The sequence below is a fragment of the Manis pentadactyla genome, chromosome 3 (genome assembly GCF_030020395.1).
Source record: "Manis pentadactyla isolate mManPen7 chromosome 3, mManPen7.hap1, whole genome shotgun sequence".
Taxonomy (NCBI): Eukaryota; Metazoa; Chordata; class Mammalia; order Pholidota; family Manidae; genus Manis; species Manis pentadactyla.
In genome coordinates, this window is record NC_080021.1 from 181,482,806 (window position 1) to 181,501,536 (window position 18,731).

Sequence of the window (18,731 nt, forward strand, 5' to 3'; positions counted from 1 at the left end):
ATATCAAATTAAAGAGCTTTGCACAGCAAAATAAACAACCACTATAATGAAAAGACAACCTACAGAATGGGAGAAAATATTTTCAAGCTACATATTAACAAGGGGTTGATATCCCCAAAATATAAGAAGTCCACTCAACTCAATAGCAAAAAAAATCAAAATAATCCAGTTTGAAAATGGAAGGACCTGAACAGACATTTTTTTCCAAAGAAGATATGCAAATGAAAAACACATACATAAAAAGGCACTCAATATCACTAATCATCAGAGAAATGCAAATCAAAGCCATAATGATATATTATCCCACACTTGTTAGAATGGCTATCTTCAAAACACAAGAGAAAAGTGCTGTCAAGGATGTGGAGAAAAAGGAACCCTTTTGCACTGTTGGTGAGAATCTAATTTGGTAGAGTAACTATGAAAAACAATATGGCTTTTCCTCAAAAAATGAAAACAGAACTACTATATGATCTAGCAGTTCCACTTCTGGAAATATATCTAAAAGAAATGATAATACTACCGTGAAAAGGTAGCTACAGTCCCATGTTCACCAAAGCATTATTTGCAATAACTGGGGCATGGAAAAAACTCATTTTGTTTAACAAATCATTTTGTAATATTCCACATGCTTTATCATTGGAAACAAGGAAAAATAAAGTAGAGCTCTGGAATTGAAAGTGCTTCCTCTAATGCATAGACTGTAATTGAAAATAGATTGGTAAAGGTAGAGTGCAATGAGAAGATAACACTTTAGCAGAGATTTGAAAGATATGAAGAAATTAGAAGGATGTTATATGGGTGAAGAGAATTTTAGAAAAATTAACCAGGCAAAGGTCTTAAGGTAAAGTGTACATGGATTACTCAAAAAATAGTAAGGAAGACAGTCTGTCTAGGTAGAATATATGGGGGAGAAATGTAAAACATGATTTCAAAAGGTGAAAATAAGCCAGAGCATACAGGGACAGTCTTATCATAGGTCTTCAATCTGAGTAAAATAAGGAACTACTGCAATGCAGGGTGCTGAACTGATAAGTATCTGATATGTTTACTAAAAAGGAACTGTTAGGGTGTTTGAGTAAACTAACCAAAAGAAGAGATACAGGTAGCTTACACTGAATTTCCAATAGGAATTGTCTGGGGGTTAGGTAGAGGGTGAGTTTGGTAGAAGAGGCGTTGGAGAGCAACAGAGAGAAAGATATCAAAGCTGACCCTGAGGTTTCTGGTTTGATGAAGTTATTAACAAATGAAATAAAGGAATTTGCTCATGGAGAAGTGTTATGAGGACAAGATGACAGTTCAACTAGACATGCTGAGTTAGCAGTATCAGCTGGGCACACAAAAAGAGACCACAGTTCAACAAGCCTGTCTTGATTTCAGGCTGGAGGTAATAAAAAATATATGAACGCTCAACATATAAATGCAACTTTTAGTGATGATTAAAAAAGAGTAAAAACGATTGGATTAAAAGCGTGAGAGGTGACACAGAGGCTTTCTCCTAAAACCACATATAATATGAAAATATAATCAATACAACTAATCCTGAAACAGCAACAGGAAAGAGGGCTGTGCCAGACTGCACACAGCTGGAAAAAAGAATAAACTTCATGGAACAGGGTAATGTAGCAAAGCGGTGGCCTGGCAGGACCAAAACCCTTCCCCCATCCAATCTCAATGGCGGGAGGAAGAGAAACAGAGTAGGAAGGGAGTAGAGGCCTGGGACTGCTGAACACCTAGCTCTGAAAATCTGCTGTGGGAGCATAAACCTACATTTCATGGTGCTCTCATGGTGCTCTCATGATTGGGGGGGTTGGAAAGCTAAGACAGGCAAAATACCTGGAGAGATTGAGATTTCCACTTGTGAAAAGTAGGATCCATATCCAGCTGCCTCTGGGACAAAAGAAAGGCAGGCAGTCTGAGAGACTTCCTAACAGCAAGAGGGATGCTAAAGGGGTAAGGACTGCACAGAGCTTACTGCTCAGGAGAACAGATAGGAAGACAAAATTGTCCAGGTGCACTCTGCCCAGGAGGTTGGGAACTTTCACAATCTTCAGGCGTTCCAGCCCCCTGTCTGGCTACACAGCTCCAAGGCACCCCTCCATGATACACAGCCTACTGTGCCTTTCTCCCGGTCAGACCAACCTGACAAACCCTACCTGGTGTCAGCCAGCCAGAGGGAAGCCCTGTCTACAGCAGCTACAAATGCAAAGCATAGAGGTTTATACCTGTGTGCTTGGCCAACTTGTTCTGGCACAGCAGCTGGGAAGCAGGAAACAGCTCTTTCCTCCCCCCATGGAGCAACACCACTCCCCTGTGACCCCCGACATTGCTCCAGGGACTGAGCAGCTCCAGAGAGAAGAGCTTCTGGGCACTTGAGGGAGCCACACACAAGTGTAAAACATCAAAGGAACCTGCTTCAAACCAAAATTATGACTACACCACCACAGAAAGGTTCAAATGAAATTGATCTCATGAATCTTCCTGAAATATATTTCAAAATAAAAATCATTAACATGCTCATGGAGGTACAGAAAAATATTCAAGAACTCAGGAATGAATTCTGATCAGAGATCCCATTATTACAGAACACAGTATCAGAACTGAAACATACAATGGAAGGTTTTAAATGCAGGTCAGATAGGGTGGAGATGACAACAAATGAACTAGAAACTAGAGAAGAGGAATACAAAGAAGCTGAGGCATAGAGAGAAAAGGATCACTAAGAATGTAAAAATATTGAGAGAACTGTGTGACCAATCCAAATGGAACAATATTCGTATTACAGGAGTGCCAGAAGAAGAAGAGAGAGAAAAAGGGATAGAAAGTGTCTTTGAGGAGGTAATTGCTGAAAACTTCCCCAATCTGGGAAAGGAGATAGTTTCTCAGGCCATAGAGGTGCACAGATCTCCCAACACAATGGATCCAAGGAGAACAACACCAAGACACATAGTAATTAAAAGGGCAATGATCAAGGATAAGGATAGACTTTTAAAAGCAGCCAGAGAGAGAAATAACAAAGGAGACATCAAAGGAAAGCCCATTAGGCTATCATCAGACTTCTCAGCAAAAACTTTACAGGCCAGAAAGGAGTGGCATGATATATTTAATGCAATGAAGCAGAAGGGCCTCAAACCAAGAAAGCTTTATCAGGCAAGATTATCATTTAAATTTGAAGGAGGGATTAAACAATTTCCAGTTAAGCAAAAGCTCAGGAAATTTGCCTCACATAATCCATCTCTACAGTGTATTTTGGAGGGATTGCTATAGATGGAAGTGTTCCTAAGGTTTAGTAGCTGTCACCAGAGGTAAGAAAACCACAGTAAAGAAAATAGAACAATTAATTACTAAGCAAATGCAAAATCAAATCAACTATCCCCACAGTCAATCAAGGGATAGACAAAGAGTACAGGATATGATACCTAATATATAAAGAATGGAGGAGGAAGAAAAAGGAGGAGAAAAAATGATCCTTTAGATTGTGTTCATAATGGCATACTAAGTGAGTTAAGGTAGACTCTTAGATAGTAAGGAAGTTAACCTTGAACCTTTGGTAACCATGAATCTAAAGCCTGCAATGGCAATAAGTACATACCTATCGATAATAACCCTAAATGTAAATGGTCTGAAAGCACCAATCAAAGATATAGAGTCAATGAATGGATAAATAAAAAGATCCATCTACATGCTGCCTATAAGAGACTCACTTTAAACACAAAGACTACATAGACTAAAAGTGAAGGGATGGAAAAAGAGATTTCATGCAACTAATAGAGAGGAAAAAGCAGGAGTTGCAGTACTTGACTTCAAAACAAAGAAAGTCACAAGAGACAAAGAAGGACATTACATAATGATAAAGGGGTCAATCCCACAAGAAGATTTAACCATTATAAATATCTATGCACCTAACACAGGAGCACCAACATATGTGAAACAAAAGCTAACAGAATTAAAATGGGAAATAGAATGCAACACATTCATTGTAGGAGACTTCAACACTCCACACACTCCAAAGAAAGCATAAAACAGACAGAAAAATAAGAAAGGCACTGAACAACAAAGTAGAACAGATGGACCTAACAGACAATTACAGAACTCTACACCCAAAAGCAGCAGAATACACATTCTTCTCAAGTGCACTTGGAACATTTTCAAGAATAGATCATATATTAGGCCACAAAAAGAACCTAAGTAAATTCAAAAAGACTAAAATTGTACCAACCACTTTCTGAGACCACAAAGGTATGAAACTAGAAATAAATGATGCAAAGAAAATGAAAAATCTCACACACACATGGAGGCTTCACAACATGCTCCTATGTACACTAATGGATCAATGACCAAATAAAAACAGAGATCAAGCAATATATGGAGACAAATGACAACAATAATTCAACACCGCACAATCTGTGGGATGTAGGGGTGCAGTCAAGATGGCGGCATGAGTAGAGCAGGGGAAATCTCCTCCCCAAACCACATATATTTTTGAAAATACAACAAAGAAAACTCTTCCTAAAAGAGAGACCAGAAGACACAGGACAACAGCCAGACCACAAACACACCTGCGAGAACCCAGCACCTTGTGAAGAGGGTAAGATACAAGCCCCGGCCTGGCAGGATCTGAGCGCCCCACACCCCAGTTCCGGGCAGGAGGAGAGGAGTCAGAGTGGGAGGGAGAGGGAGCACAGGACTGCTAAATACCCAGCCCCAGGCATCCACACCAGAGCGCAGACACAGTGCATGCGTGAGGTGCTGGAAACTAGGGAAACGGGACACTAAGATGAGTGAGCAGGTCGCTGCAGACGTTGCACCCAGAACAAAGAAAAGCGAGTGCTTTTTGGAAGTCTTAAAGGGACAGGGACCCCACAGATGGATGGAAGCAACATGGGACACTTAGTACAGCAGCAGGGAATCTGGGGAACTCTGGGCAGTCTAACACCCTGGGAAGAAAGGAACACGGAAGCCCCTCACGGAGATAAATAGCCTCACGGCCGTTCCTCCTCCAACACGACTCCACCACATCAGAGCAGCCGCCCGAGCCAGGCCACGCCCACAGCAACAGCAGAGATAAACTCCATAGCAGCCTGGCAGGAAGCAGAAGCCCTTTCTGCTCGCAGCTGCCCAGCACAAGCCACTAGAGGTCGCTGTTACCCCAGGAGAGGAAGGCCACAAACCAACAAGAAGGGAAGTTCTTCCAGTCGGCACTCGTGCCAGCTCTGCAAACTATCTCTATCACCATGAAAAGGCAAACTTACAGGCAGACCAAGATAACAGAGAGAACACCAGAGAAGGAGACAGATCTATCCAGTCTTCCTGAAAAAGAATTCAAAATAAAAATCATAAACATGCTGACGGAGATGCAGAGAAATATACAAGAGATAAGGGATGAAGTCCGGAGGGAGATCACAGATGCCAGAAAGGAGATTGCAGAAATGAAACAAACTCTGGAAGGGTTTATAAGCAGAATGGATAGGATGAAAGAGGCCATTGATGGAATTGAAATCAGAGAACAGGAATGCATAGAAGCTGACATAGAGAGAGATAAAAGGATCTCCAGGAATGAAACAATGTTAAGAGAACTGTGTGACCAATACAAAAGGAACAATATCTGTATTATAGGGGTCCCAGAAGAATAAGAGAGAGGAAAAGAGATGGAAAGTATCTTAGAAGAAATAATTGCTGAAAACTTCCCCAAACTGGGGGAGGAAATAATCGAACAGACCACAGAAATACACAGAACTCCCAACAGAAAGGACCCAAGGAGGATAACACCAAGATACATAATAATTAAAATGGCAAAGATCAAGGACAAGGACAGAGCTTTAAAGGCAGCTAGAGAGAAAAAGGTCACCTATAAAGGAAAACCCATCAGGCTATCATCAGACATCTCAACAGAAACCTTACAGGCCAGAAGAGAATGGCATGATATATTTAATGCAATGAAAACAGAAGGGTCTTGAACCAAGGATACTATATCCAGCACTATTATAATTTAAATATGAAGGAGGGATTAAACAATTCCCAGGCAAGCAAAAGTTGAGGGAATTTGCTTCCCACAAACCACCTCTACAGGGTATTCTAGAGAGACTGTTCTAGACGGGAGCACTCCTAACACAAAACAGATGTCACAAGAGAAAATAAAATCACAGCAAAGAAAGCAGACCAACCAAATACTAACTAAAGGCAAAAACTAAAATCAACTACCCACTAAAAGCAGTTAAAGTAAACACGAAAGAGCACAGAATAAAACAACCAACATATAAAAATAGAGTAGGAAGAATAAGAAGGGAGAGAAAAAAGAATCTTCAGACAGTGTATATAACAGCTCAATAAGCGAGCTAAGTTAAGCAGTAAGATACTAAAGAAGCTAACCTTGAATCTTTGGTTACCACAAATCTAAAGCCAGCAATGGCAATAAGTACATATCTTTCAATAGTCACCCTAAATGTAAATGGACTGAATGCACCAATCAAAAGACACAGAGTAATAAAATGGATAAAAAAACAAGATCCATCTATATGCTGCTTACAAGAAACTCACCTCAAACCCAAAGACATGCACAGACTAAAAGTCAAGGGATGGAAAAATATATTTCAGGCAAACAACAGAGAGAAGAAAGCAGGGGTTGCAGTACTAGTATCAAACAAAATAGACTTCAAAACAAAGAAAGTAACAAGAGATAAAGAAGGACATAACATAATGATAAATGGCTCAGTCCAACAAGAGGATATAACCATTCTAAATACATATGCACCCAACACAGGAGCCCCAGCATATGTGAAACAAATACTAACAGAACTAAAGGAGGAAACAGACTGCAATGCATTCATTTTAGGAGACTTCAACATGCCACTCACCCCAAAGGATAGATCCACTGGGCAGAAAATAAGTAAGGACATGGAGGCACTAAACAACACACTAGAACAGATGGACCTAATAGACATCTATAGAACTCTACATCCAAAAGAAACAGGATACACATTCTTTTCAAGTGCACATGGAACATTCTCCAGAATAGACCACATACTAGGCCACAAAAAGAGCCTCAGTAAATTCCAAAAGATTGAAATCCTACCAACCAACTTTTCAGACCACAAAGGCATAAAACTAGAAATAAATTGTACAAAGAAAGCAAAAAGGCTCACAAACACATGGAGGCTTAACAACATGCTCCTAAATAATCAATGGATCAATGACCAAATTAAAATGGAGATCCAGCAATATATGGAAACAAATGACAACAACAACACAAAGCCCCAACTTCTGTGGGATGCAGCGAAAGCAGTCTTAAGAGAAAAGTATATAGCAATACAGGCACACTTGAAGAAGGAAGAACAATCCCAAATGAATAGTCTAACATCACAATTATCGAAAACGGAAAAAGAAGAACAAATGAGGCTTAAAGTCTGCAGAAGGAGGGACATAATAAAGATCAGAGAAGAAATAAACAAAATTAAGAAGAATAAAACAATAGCAAAAATCAATGAAACCAAGAGGTGGTTCTTTGAGAAAATAAACAAAATAGATAAACCCTTAGCCAGACTTATCAAGAAAATAAGAGAGTCTACTCACATAAACAGAATCAGAAATGAGAAAGGAAAAATCACTATGGACACCACAGAAATACAAAGAATTATGAGAGAATATTATGAAAAATTATATGGTAACAAACTGGATAACCTAGAAGAAATGAACAACTTCTAATCAAAATCCAACCTTGCAAGGCTGACCCAGAAAGAAACAGAAAATCTGAACAGACCAATTACTAGCAATGAAATTGAAATGGTAATGAAAAAACTGCTAAGAACAAAACCCCTGGACAAGATGGCTTCACTGCTCAATTGCATCAAACATTAAGTGAAGACCTAATACCAATCCTCCTTAAACTTTTCCAAAAAGTAGAAAAAGAGGTAATACTCCCAAAATCATTCTATGAGGCCAGCATCACTTTAATACCAAAACCAGGCAAAGACACCACAAAAGAAGTAAATTACATACCAATATTCCTGATGAACTTAGATACAAAAATACTCAACAAAATATTAGCAAACTGAATTCAAAAATACATCAAAAAGATCATCCATCATGATCAAGGCGGATTTATTCCAGGGATGCAAGGATGGTACAACTTTTGAAAGTCCATCAACACCATCCACGACATCAACAAAAAGGACAAAAACCACATGATCATCTCCATATATGCTGAAAAAGTGCTTGACAAAATTCAACATCCATTCATGATAAAAACTCTCAACAAAATGGGTATAGAGGGAAAATACTTCAATAATAAAGGCCATGTATGACAAACCCACAACCAACATTATACTTAACAGCAAGAGGCTGAAAGCTTTTCCTTTAAGATCTGGAACAAGACAAGAATGCCCACTCTCCCCACCTCTATTCAACATAGTACTGGAGGTCCTACCCATGGTAATCTGACAACACAAAGAAATAAAAGGCATCCAGATTGGTAAAGAAGAAGTTAAACTGTCCCTGTTTGCAGATGACATGATATTGTACATAAAAAACCCTAAGGAATCCACTCCAAATCTACTAGATCTAATACCTGAATTCAGCAAAGTTGCAGGATACAAAATTAATGCATAGAAATCTGTTGCATTCCTATACACTAATGATGAACTAGCAGAAAGAGAAATCAGGAAAATAATTCCATTCACAGTTGCATCAAAAAGAATAAAATACCTAAGAATAAACCTAACCAATGAAGTGAAAGACCTATACTCTGAAAACTACAAGACACTCTTAAGAGAAATTAAAGGAGATACAAATAAATAGAAACACATCCTGCACTCATGGATAAGAAGAATTAATATTGTCAAAATGGCCATCCTGCCTAAATCAATGTACAGATTCAATGCAATTCCTATCAAAATACTAACAGCATTCTTCAATGAACTAGAGAAAATCATTCCGAAATTCATATGGAACCACAAGAGACCTCAAATAGCCAAAGCAATCCTGAGAAGGAAGAATAAATCTGAGGGGATTATGCTCCCCAACTTCACCCTCTACTACTTTACTATAGAGCCATAGTAATCAAGACAATTTTGTACTGGCACAAGAGCAGACCCATAGATCAATGTAACAGAATAGAGAGCCCAGATATTAACCCACACATACAAGACCAATTAATGTACAATAAAGGAGCCATGGATATAAAATTGGGCAATGACAGCCTCTTCAACTGCTGGTGTTGGCAAAACTGTAAAGCTACATGTAAGAGAATGAAACTGGAGTGCTGTCTAACTTCATAAACAAAAGTAAACTCAAAATGGATAAAATACCTGAATGTAAGTCATGAAATCATATAACTCTTAGTAGAAAACATAGGCAAAAATCTCTTGAATATAAACATGAGGAACTTTTTCCTTAACACTTCTCCTCAGACAAGGGGCATAAAAGCAATAATAAACAAGTGAGACTATATCAAACTAAAAAGCTTCTGTAGAGTGATGGACACTATCAGCAGAACAAAAAGGCATCCAACAGTATGGGAAAATACATTATAAATGAAATATCTGACAAGGGGTTATTTTTAGATTTTTTTATTTTAAATTTTTAATTTAAATACTTAAATTTTTAAATATTTAAAGAGCTCATATGCTTCTACACCCAAAATGCAAATAATCCAATTAACAAATGGGCAGAGGACCTGAACAGACAGTTCTCCAAAGAAGAAATTCAGATAGCCAACAGGCACAGGAAAACATGCTCTACATCACTAATTATGAGGGAAATGCATATTAAAACCACAATTCGGTATCACCTCACACTTGTTAGCATGGCCAACATCCAAATGTCAAGCAACAACAAATGCTGGTGAGGATACAGAGAAAGGGGAACCCTTCTACATTGTTGGTGGGGATGTAAATTAGTTCAACTATTGTGTAAAGCAATATGGAGTTTCCTCAAAAAATTAAAAATAGAAATACCATTTAACTCAGGAATTCTATTCCTAGAAATTTACCTGTAAAAATACAAGATCCCATATTCAAAAAGACATATGCACCCATATGTTTATTGCAGCACTATATAATACAGCCAAGATATGGTAGCAACCTAACTGTCTATCAGTAGGTGAATGGGTAATGAAGACGTAGTTCATATGCACAATGGAATACTATTCAGCCATAAGAAGAAAACAAATCCTATCATTTCAACAACATGGATGGAGCTAGGGGTATCATGCTTGGTAAAATAATGCTGGGAGGATGTTTTCACTCATTTTTGGTGTGTATAACAATGAAGCAAAACTGAAGGAACAAAACAGCATCATACTCACAGACTCCAAGAAGGGACTAGTGGTTACCAAAGGGGAAGGGTGTAGGAGGGTGAGTCGGGATGGAAGGAGATGGGGATTGAGGGGTATTATGTTTAGTACACATGGTATGAAGGGTCACAGGGTAAACAGGACAGCAGAGAAGGCAAATGTTGAATCTTTGGCTTCATACTACACTGATGGACAGTGACTGCATTGGGGTATGGGTGGGGACTTGATAATATGGGTAAATGTAGTAGCCACATTGTTTATTCATGTGAAACCTTCATAAGAGTGTGTATCAATAATACCTTAATAAAAATTTAAAAAAAAATAATCAGAAAACATTTAATTGAAAATAAACAAATAAATAAAATTTATTTATTCAAAAAAAAAAAAGAGTGAAACCAACAACTGAGCTCTGATGCACTCTAAGAGATCTGTCAAATGTAGAACCTGAAAGACGACTGAAAAGAAACAACCAGGGGAGGTAAGAAGAAAACAGGAGAGGGCCTCAGAAGAAAAGTGGAGGACTTCTTCTTTTTTTATTTTTTTTTACAATGGAGAAAGGAGTGAAGGAGTATCAAATCAGGCTTAGCAGTTACAGAAGATTATACTTGAGAAATATTCATTAAATATAGTAACTTGAAGGCTATTGATAAGTCTCACAAAAACAGATTTGATGGTCTCATTTGATACAATGGGAGTAAAAAGACCCTCTCAGGGAGTTAAAGGGGATACAAATGAAAAGTATTAATTTGTCAAATGAGTTTGAGCAGTGCTGTCTTAAATAATATTAGACATATGCCTTTTGAGTAAGCCTAAATAGACTTTCTAATATACAAATTCTAGGAAGTTCCCTGGAGCTTAATGACCTAATAAAAAATGTCTTTTCTATTCCAAAACATTTGTAGAATTAGGGTTCTATGTATTTCAAAAATATGATCTTGTAGTCACTCTTGTATCTGGATTTTAGAAGAAGGATTGGTAGGGCAAAGCAAGTTAAAATATTTGGAGTTTCCTAATCATGTTTAATATGCTATATTACACATATGTTCTTAAGTTAGCTTGCCATCTTTAGTTCACACCATGACGTGGGTTTAACTCCCCTAAATTAATTTTACATATGTCCTTAAATTTCTGAATTTAAATAACACCTCTAGCATTTAGGAAGGGAAACTAAGCAAAATAGAAACTAGACTGAATGTAATCTTCTGTTTCCTCAAGGGGAGATAGCTAATCAAATACCTGACAAAATGACATCCCAATGATCTCACACTATAATTTCAGCTATTCTTCACAAAATCCCTAAAGACTTATTACTAACAAGGTCATGGATATTTTTTCCCTGAATTAAATACATACAATGTATGGCTTCTCATTAGGTGTACTAGTTTTAAAACAGCAATTCCACTATTCAAGTCAGGGATTCATAATTGTGTTTCTAAAGCAACAGCAGCCACTTTGTGATATTGGCAGTGATCTCTATTCAGTTTATGTCCCACTCAGTACATGATGGAGCATTTACTGTGCATTCTCCTGGGTGTACAAAGTGTCAGACTACTTTCAAACCACCTGTTCTCATAGATAATCAAAAGAACTTCAGCAGCAAGACCGCAAACTGTCTTTTCACATCATAGTTGTTACAAATGGAAGTAAAGGACATGAATAGGATTTGGAATGTAGAATAACCTATCTTTTAGGTATATTTAAGAATCTGGAGGATATTATGCAAGCGGAAGGAAATACAAATTGGGGAAACATATTCAGACAATTATCATATAGCTTGTGACACTCTACTATCTCCTATAGGGTCAAGTTTTACCAGTTGCGGACAACTGAAGGGAAAGCCAATCTCCATTAATAAAGAAATCCACATTCATTTATCTATACATACACGTGTACATGTATAGATGTACATGTGTCCTATACATGAAGTCCTCCTGAGGCATATTAAAAAACATCATACCCATGTAATCATCTTAATAGTCTTTTAAGTCAGATATTATTCTCATTCAACATGCAAGAAAACTAAAAAATATCTAAATTGTGCAACGTCCAATGTCACATAATTATTTCAGCAATGACTGCCTAACCTATAGGTTTGTCACCAAATTCCTTGTTTAAAAAACACAACTCTAATTTTGTCCAGTTATTGGAAGACATATGTTTTATGGGTCACTCCTCAGACCAAGAGGCTAAAAGGTAATTACTATAAATCAGTCTTGGAAATTATATCCCCCTGATCGGGCATCATGGAGATGACCTAACCTAAACTAATGAGATAGAAGTTAGACTTGGGACTGTTTTTCCTTGTTCTTATAAACAATACAAGATAAAGACCATCTTCTAGGCTGTGCATGTATTTGTTTTAGGACATGATGCTGGCAGTTGCTATATCCAAACAGCAACCATAAGACACATGTTAGAGAATTACACAGAAGGTGATGAGACCCTTGCATCACTGAGTCACTGTATTCACTTATCCCCCAACAGCTAACCCCTGCATTACTGTTATCTGACATTAACAGGTGCCCTGAATATATCACTGGAATGGCTTTTACTTGCCAGTGGAAGTGGGTGATGTTGTTATGAAGTGACAGAATGGTAACTTAAAAGCATGACTTGTGATTCAAATCAGTGGGTTCTAGCCTTTGCAAAATGTGAAACTATTTTCAAATATATATATAGTTTATATAATTGAAATGGAACATTCATTACAACAGTCTTTTTATGATTTTCAATTCATATAATACAAACATAGAATTTTAGTACTTCAAAAGAACAATATCAACATTCCAGTCACCTCTTTTTAACTTTTAAAAAATGGCTACTCAAATACAGGTAGTGAAAACCTACCTCTTCTGTCCTCTATTCCCTAAGTAAAACTTGGGTTTGAACCCTAATGTCATAAAAAATAACTACGGGTTACTAGGAGAAGAAAATCCTTTTTCTCTTTTAGTCTCATACTATTGTTATTACTTGTGGGTAAAATTGCAATATTTCCAGAATCTCTCACCTGGCCTTAGTGCATCTCCATATCAATAGGTGTTTCCAAGGGGTGGACAAAAGTAGTCTATCTCCAAATCAATAGGTGATTACAAGGGGGAGCGAGGGCATATCTGGACCGTAAAGTTTGGGTGGGATGCCTTTTTGCAGCCAGGTCGCGAGAGACACGGGTGAGCAGAAGTGAACAAATGCTTATATGCAATAAATGGTTTTCTCCCACTTTATTTCTCCCTTTGAAGGATTTTGGCTTCACAGGTAATTTGCCCTGAACTGGGAACTTATTTTCCTCCAAGACTAATAACTATTTAGTCTTATTGCTTATTACAAGTATTTTATGGGACAGCTATTACAATTGCTGAGGATTAAATGATATTACACATATACAATTACTGGCACATACTAGCTGCCAATAAACATTACTTTTCATACATACACTTTTCTATGCAAAGAATATTCAGCAAAATTACAATTCTGAGAAATGCACTGGAGAAATGGGTACTATGTTAAATATATTCACACTACACGATGCACTGCAGGTCTTTCTTTTAGAATTACAACAACATAATAAAGGCTCTGAGAAGTTCTGGAATAAAAGCATTTACATTTGTTGTCTGTTGTTGCAAATTACTGTTTCTTAATATTTATCATCAGAAAAACAATAAACATGTAGTGCCTTCCACAGGTTCCTTGGATCAGGAATCTGGGAGCCCTTAGCCAGCTGGTTCTGGCTAAGAGTCTCTCATGAGGTTGTATTCAGGTGTTTGCTAGGACTTTCACTCATCTGAAGTTTTGACTAAAGTAGGAGGATGTGTTTGCAAGATGGCTCACTCATTTGCCTGGCAAATCATGCTTCTAACTTATGTAAAGACTCAGTGACTTGTTACATGGACCTTCCACAGAGCTTCTTAAGTGTCCACATGAAATGGTAGTTGGATTCCCGCAAAGAAAGCAAGCAATCCAGGAGAATGAAGCAAGGAGGAAGCTGCATTGCCTTTTATAATCTAGGCTAGGGATTTACACACAGTTGTCACATGTTATACATTAGAGACAGTCATTAAGTCCATCCCATAGTGAGAAGAAGTGGGTTTTAGCCCTACTTCTTAAAAGGGAAGAACAGCAAAGTATCATGGACATACTGTTAAACCACCAGAGGATCTGTTGTAACTTTATTTAATCTAGATTTTCCTAAAGTAACATGGTTCTAAGAATTCCCTTCAGGCACTCCTGTGGTTTAATAGAAGAATTATGTGTGATCTAGTTAGAATAAACAAGTGAGGAAAGTATGTCATGAGAAGATACAAAGTTCGAGTATTTTTGAAATATGTAAGCAGCTTGACAGCTTTTTAAATAGTTTGTTTTTAAATAGTTCCTTGAATTGTGGTTATGGTATTCACTTGCATCTAATAATTTATAACCATTGATCATGATCTTAGCAATCATGATGTTTAAACTATGCAAATGAACATAAAGTGATAAGATTTTGGAGAGGCATTTTCTAACTGCAATTTGGCATATACTGTTGTGTTATTAAGTTTTAAATGGCATTAGTGAGAACATTGACTAGGACCACTATTCTGGAAAGTGATACCAATGTGAGGAAGAGTAAAAAAGAAAAGTTTTTATAGCAGAAGGTTTCTGATTCCTCATCAGCTATTAGGTTGATAAAACTGACATTTGTAAATAAAATACAGTCCTCACTGAAAGGCCAAGGAATAACAAGAAGAATGGAATCCCAAAGGGTTCGTTATTCCTGACTGCAATCTATGATTTATAAGCAGTGCTATAGAATTTTCCTGAAGACTATATGTCTAGCCACTGACTTACAGTAGATCTTAAATGCCCATCAGGAAAAAGTATCAGGCAGCTTAGGTACCTTAGAAGCATCTAAAATATACACATCAACAAAGTCATAGAGCCCTTTGGAGTCCAGGATCACTTAGGAGATACGTGACTCTGCTACTATCAGTATAACAGAAGATAATAACAAAATCAGCAATGTATGTTACACAAACAAAAGCTTCAACAAACACATGATACACTGACAGGAACACAGAAAAAATAAAAAGAGTTCGAAATTCTGTGTTTTTTAGAGAAAACAGGACATAAGAAAACCAATTGTTTGAATTTAATTGTCCTTAGATTACAGCTGCTTTCTTTATCTATTGTTTTGTTCCTTACTCAGGTTTCAACTATTCTGTGCCCCATGTAGCCCCATCACCAAGAATTGTACCTCTGGGAAATGACAATTTTCCACTAGAGCAATTTTTATATCTAAAAGACAAGAGTAATATGAGAAGAATGGTTGTTGCTGTTAAAGTATGTCCTCAGGATTATAAACTGCATTATGCAGTCATGAACTTCTGTATTAATGTCATTTAACCTTTGGCAATATTAGTCTAGAGAGGATCTTGTGAAGGATGGTACATTAACTTTCAGAAGTGATGGGCTGTGATATTCCTGCTGTGATATTCAATGCACAGACTGAACTTCAGCACAGCCCTCTGAAGACATAAGATATATTCTCTCTATAGGGCAAAGCTTACATACATGAGGGAAGAGCTGTGAATTTAGATAGTTCAACCTGTCCTTTGAATAATAGGACATAATGGGCGATTTTAAAAAGGGTTCTATAAAACAGCCCACTTTCCGATTACTGCCCACTATATTTTTTAACTCTTTCATCATTCAATTTATTCTGTAAAGAGATTACAGGGGCCTGCAGCATATATATTAAAATAGATATCATTGTTCCAAAATTCCAAATATTTCCAAATTATTTATGGAAAAAAAAAGCAACTAACCATTAGTTGAAACATAATGAGATCATGCTTTTAGTAGCAGTTTGCACAAATTACTGAGAATAGAAAATGTAATTATCTGGCTGGATCAAGAGGTGAAGACTCTAGAAGATTCCTTCTAGAGAGAGATTACAGACCAAACTGATGGGTGTGGAAAAGAAAAAGGCAATGAATATGGACCTGAAGTCACACTGAAATTAAATCCTTGCTCTTCTATTTTCTGAATGACTTTAGACCTATTATTTAACCTCATGGAATTTTAGTCATCTCGTACTTATTACAAATACTCCTTTTCTTCATTTCCCACAAGCAACTCAAAACAGAAATCCAGTGAAATTCCAAGAACTGCAAAGTATGTCTCCTAAACATTTTTCTGCATATCCATCTTGTCTCGATGGTCTGCATTTAGTATAGACCTCAGCATTTCACACATGAGTTAGAACATATTTCCAATGAGGCAGTTTGATAAAAGCTGTCCTGCCATATAAATCATTCTCCACAATGTGATTCACATGATTTTCCTGAAAAATCGGCCTGGTCATGTAAATTATTTTTTTATTAAGGTATCATTGTTATACAATTGTATGCAGGTTTCACATGAGCAACATTGTAGTTACTACATACACCCTTATCATTAAGCCCCCACCCCCATACACAGTAACTCCATCAGCGTAGTAAGATGCTACACAGTCATTATTTGTCTTTTATGGGATATATTGTCTAACCTGTGGCCCCCCTACATTATGTGTGTTAATCATAATACCTCTTAATCCCCTTCTCCCTCCCTTCTGGCCCACCCTCCTTACCCCTTTTCCCTTTGGTAACCACTGGTCCCTTCTTGGAGTCTGTGAGTCTGATGCTGTTTTGTTCTTTCAGTGTTTGCTTTGTTGTTAAACTCCTCAAATGAGTGAAAACATTTGGTACCTGTCTTTCTCCTCCTGGCTTATTTCACTGAACATGATACCCCTAGCTCCATCCATGTTGTTGCAAATGGTAGGATCTGTTTTCTTCTTATGGCTGAAAAATATTCCATTGTGTATATGTACCACATCTTCTTTATCCATTCATCTACTGATGGACACTTAGGTTGCTTCCATGTCTTGGCTATATTAATACAGTGCTGCAATAAACATAGGGGTGCATATGTCTTTTTGAATCTGTGATCTTTTTTTTTACAGGTAAATTCGTAGGAGAGGAATTCCTGAGTTAAATGGTATATCTATTTTTAATTTTTTGAGGAACTTCCATATTCGTTTACACAGTGGTTGAACTAATTTACATTCCTACCAGCAGTGTAGGAGGGTTCCCCTTTCTCCGCAGTCTTGCCAGCATTTCTTGTTCCAAGTCTGTTCTATGTTGGCCATCCTAACTGGTGTGAGGTGATATCTCATTGTGGTTTTAATTTACATTTCCCTGATAATTAGCAATGTGGAGCATCTTTTCATGTGCCTGTTGGCCATCTGAATTTCATCTTAGGAGAATTATGTGTTCAGGTCCTCTGCCCATTTGTTAATTGGGTTATTTGCTTTTTGGGTGTTGAGGCATATGAGCTCTTTATATATTGGAGATGTTAACACCTTGTCAAATATGTCATTTATGAATGTATTCTCCCATACTGTTGGATGCCTTTTTGTTCTGCTGGTCGTGTCCTTTTCAGTTTGATATAGTCCCACTTGTTCATTTTTGCTTTTGTTTCCCTTGCCTGAGGAGATGTGTTAAGGAAAAAGTTCCTCATGTTTATATTCAAGAAATTTTTGCATATGTTGTCTACTGAGAGTTTTATGATTTCATGACTTACATTCAGGTATTTTATCCATTTTGAGTTTACTTTTGTGTATGGGGTTAAACAATAATCCAGTTTCACTCTCTTGCATGTAGCTGCCCAGTTTTGCCAACACCAGCAGTTGAAGAGGCTGTCATTGCCCAATTTTATATCCATGGCTCCTTTATCATTTTTTAATTGGTTTTGTATGTGTGGGTTTATATCTGGGCTCTCTATTCTATTCCTTTGATCTATGGGTCTGTTCTTGTGCCAGTACCAAATTGTCCTGATTACTGTGGCTTTATAGTAAAGTAGTAGAGGTTGATTTTGGGAAGTGTAATCCCATCAGCTTTATTCTTCCTTCTCAAGATTGCTTTGGCTACTTAGGGTCTTTTGTGGTTCCATATGAATTTTAGAACTATTTTTTCTAGTTCATTGAAGATTGCCGTTGGTATTTTTATAGGAATTGCACTGAATCTGTAGATTGCTTTAGGCAGGATGGCCATTTTGACAATACTAATTCCTCCTATCCATGAACAGGGGATGTATTTCCATTTATTGGTATCTTCTTTAATTTCTTTCATGAGTGTCTTATAATTTTCAGGGCATAGGTCTTTCACTGCCTTGGTTAGGTTTATTCCCAGGTATTGTATTCTTTCTGATGCTATTCTGAATGGAATTGTTTTCCTGACTTCTCTTTCTGCTATTTCTTTGTTAATATATAGTGCGACAGATCTCTGTGCATTAGTTTTATATTCTTCAACTTGCTGAATTCAGTTATTAGTTCTAGTAGTTTTGGAGTGGATTCTTCAGAGTTTTTTAATGTACAATGTCATGTCATTTGTAACAGTGACAGTTTAACTTCTTCCTTACAAATCTGGTTGACTTC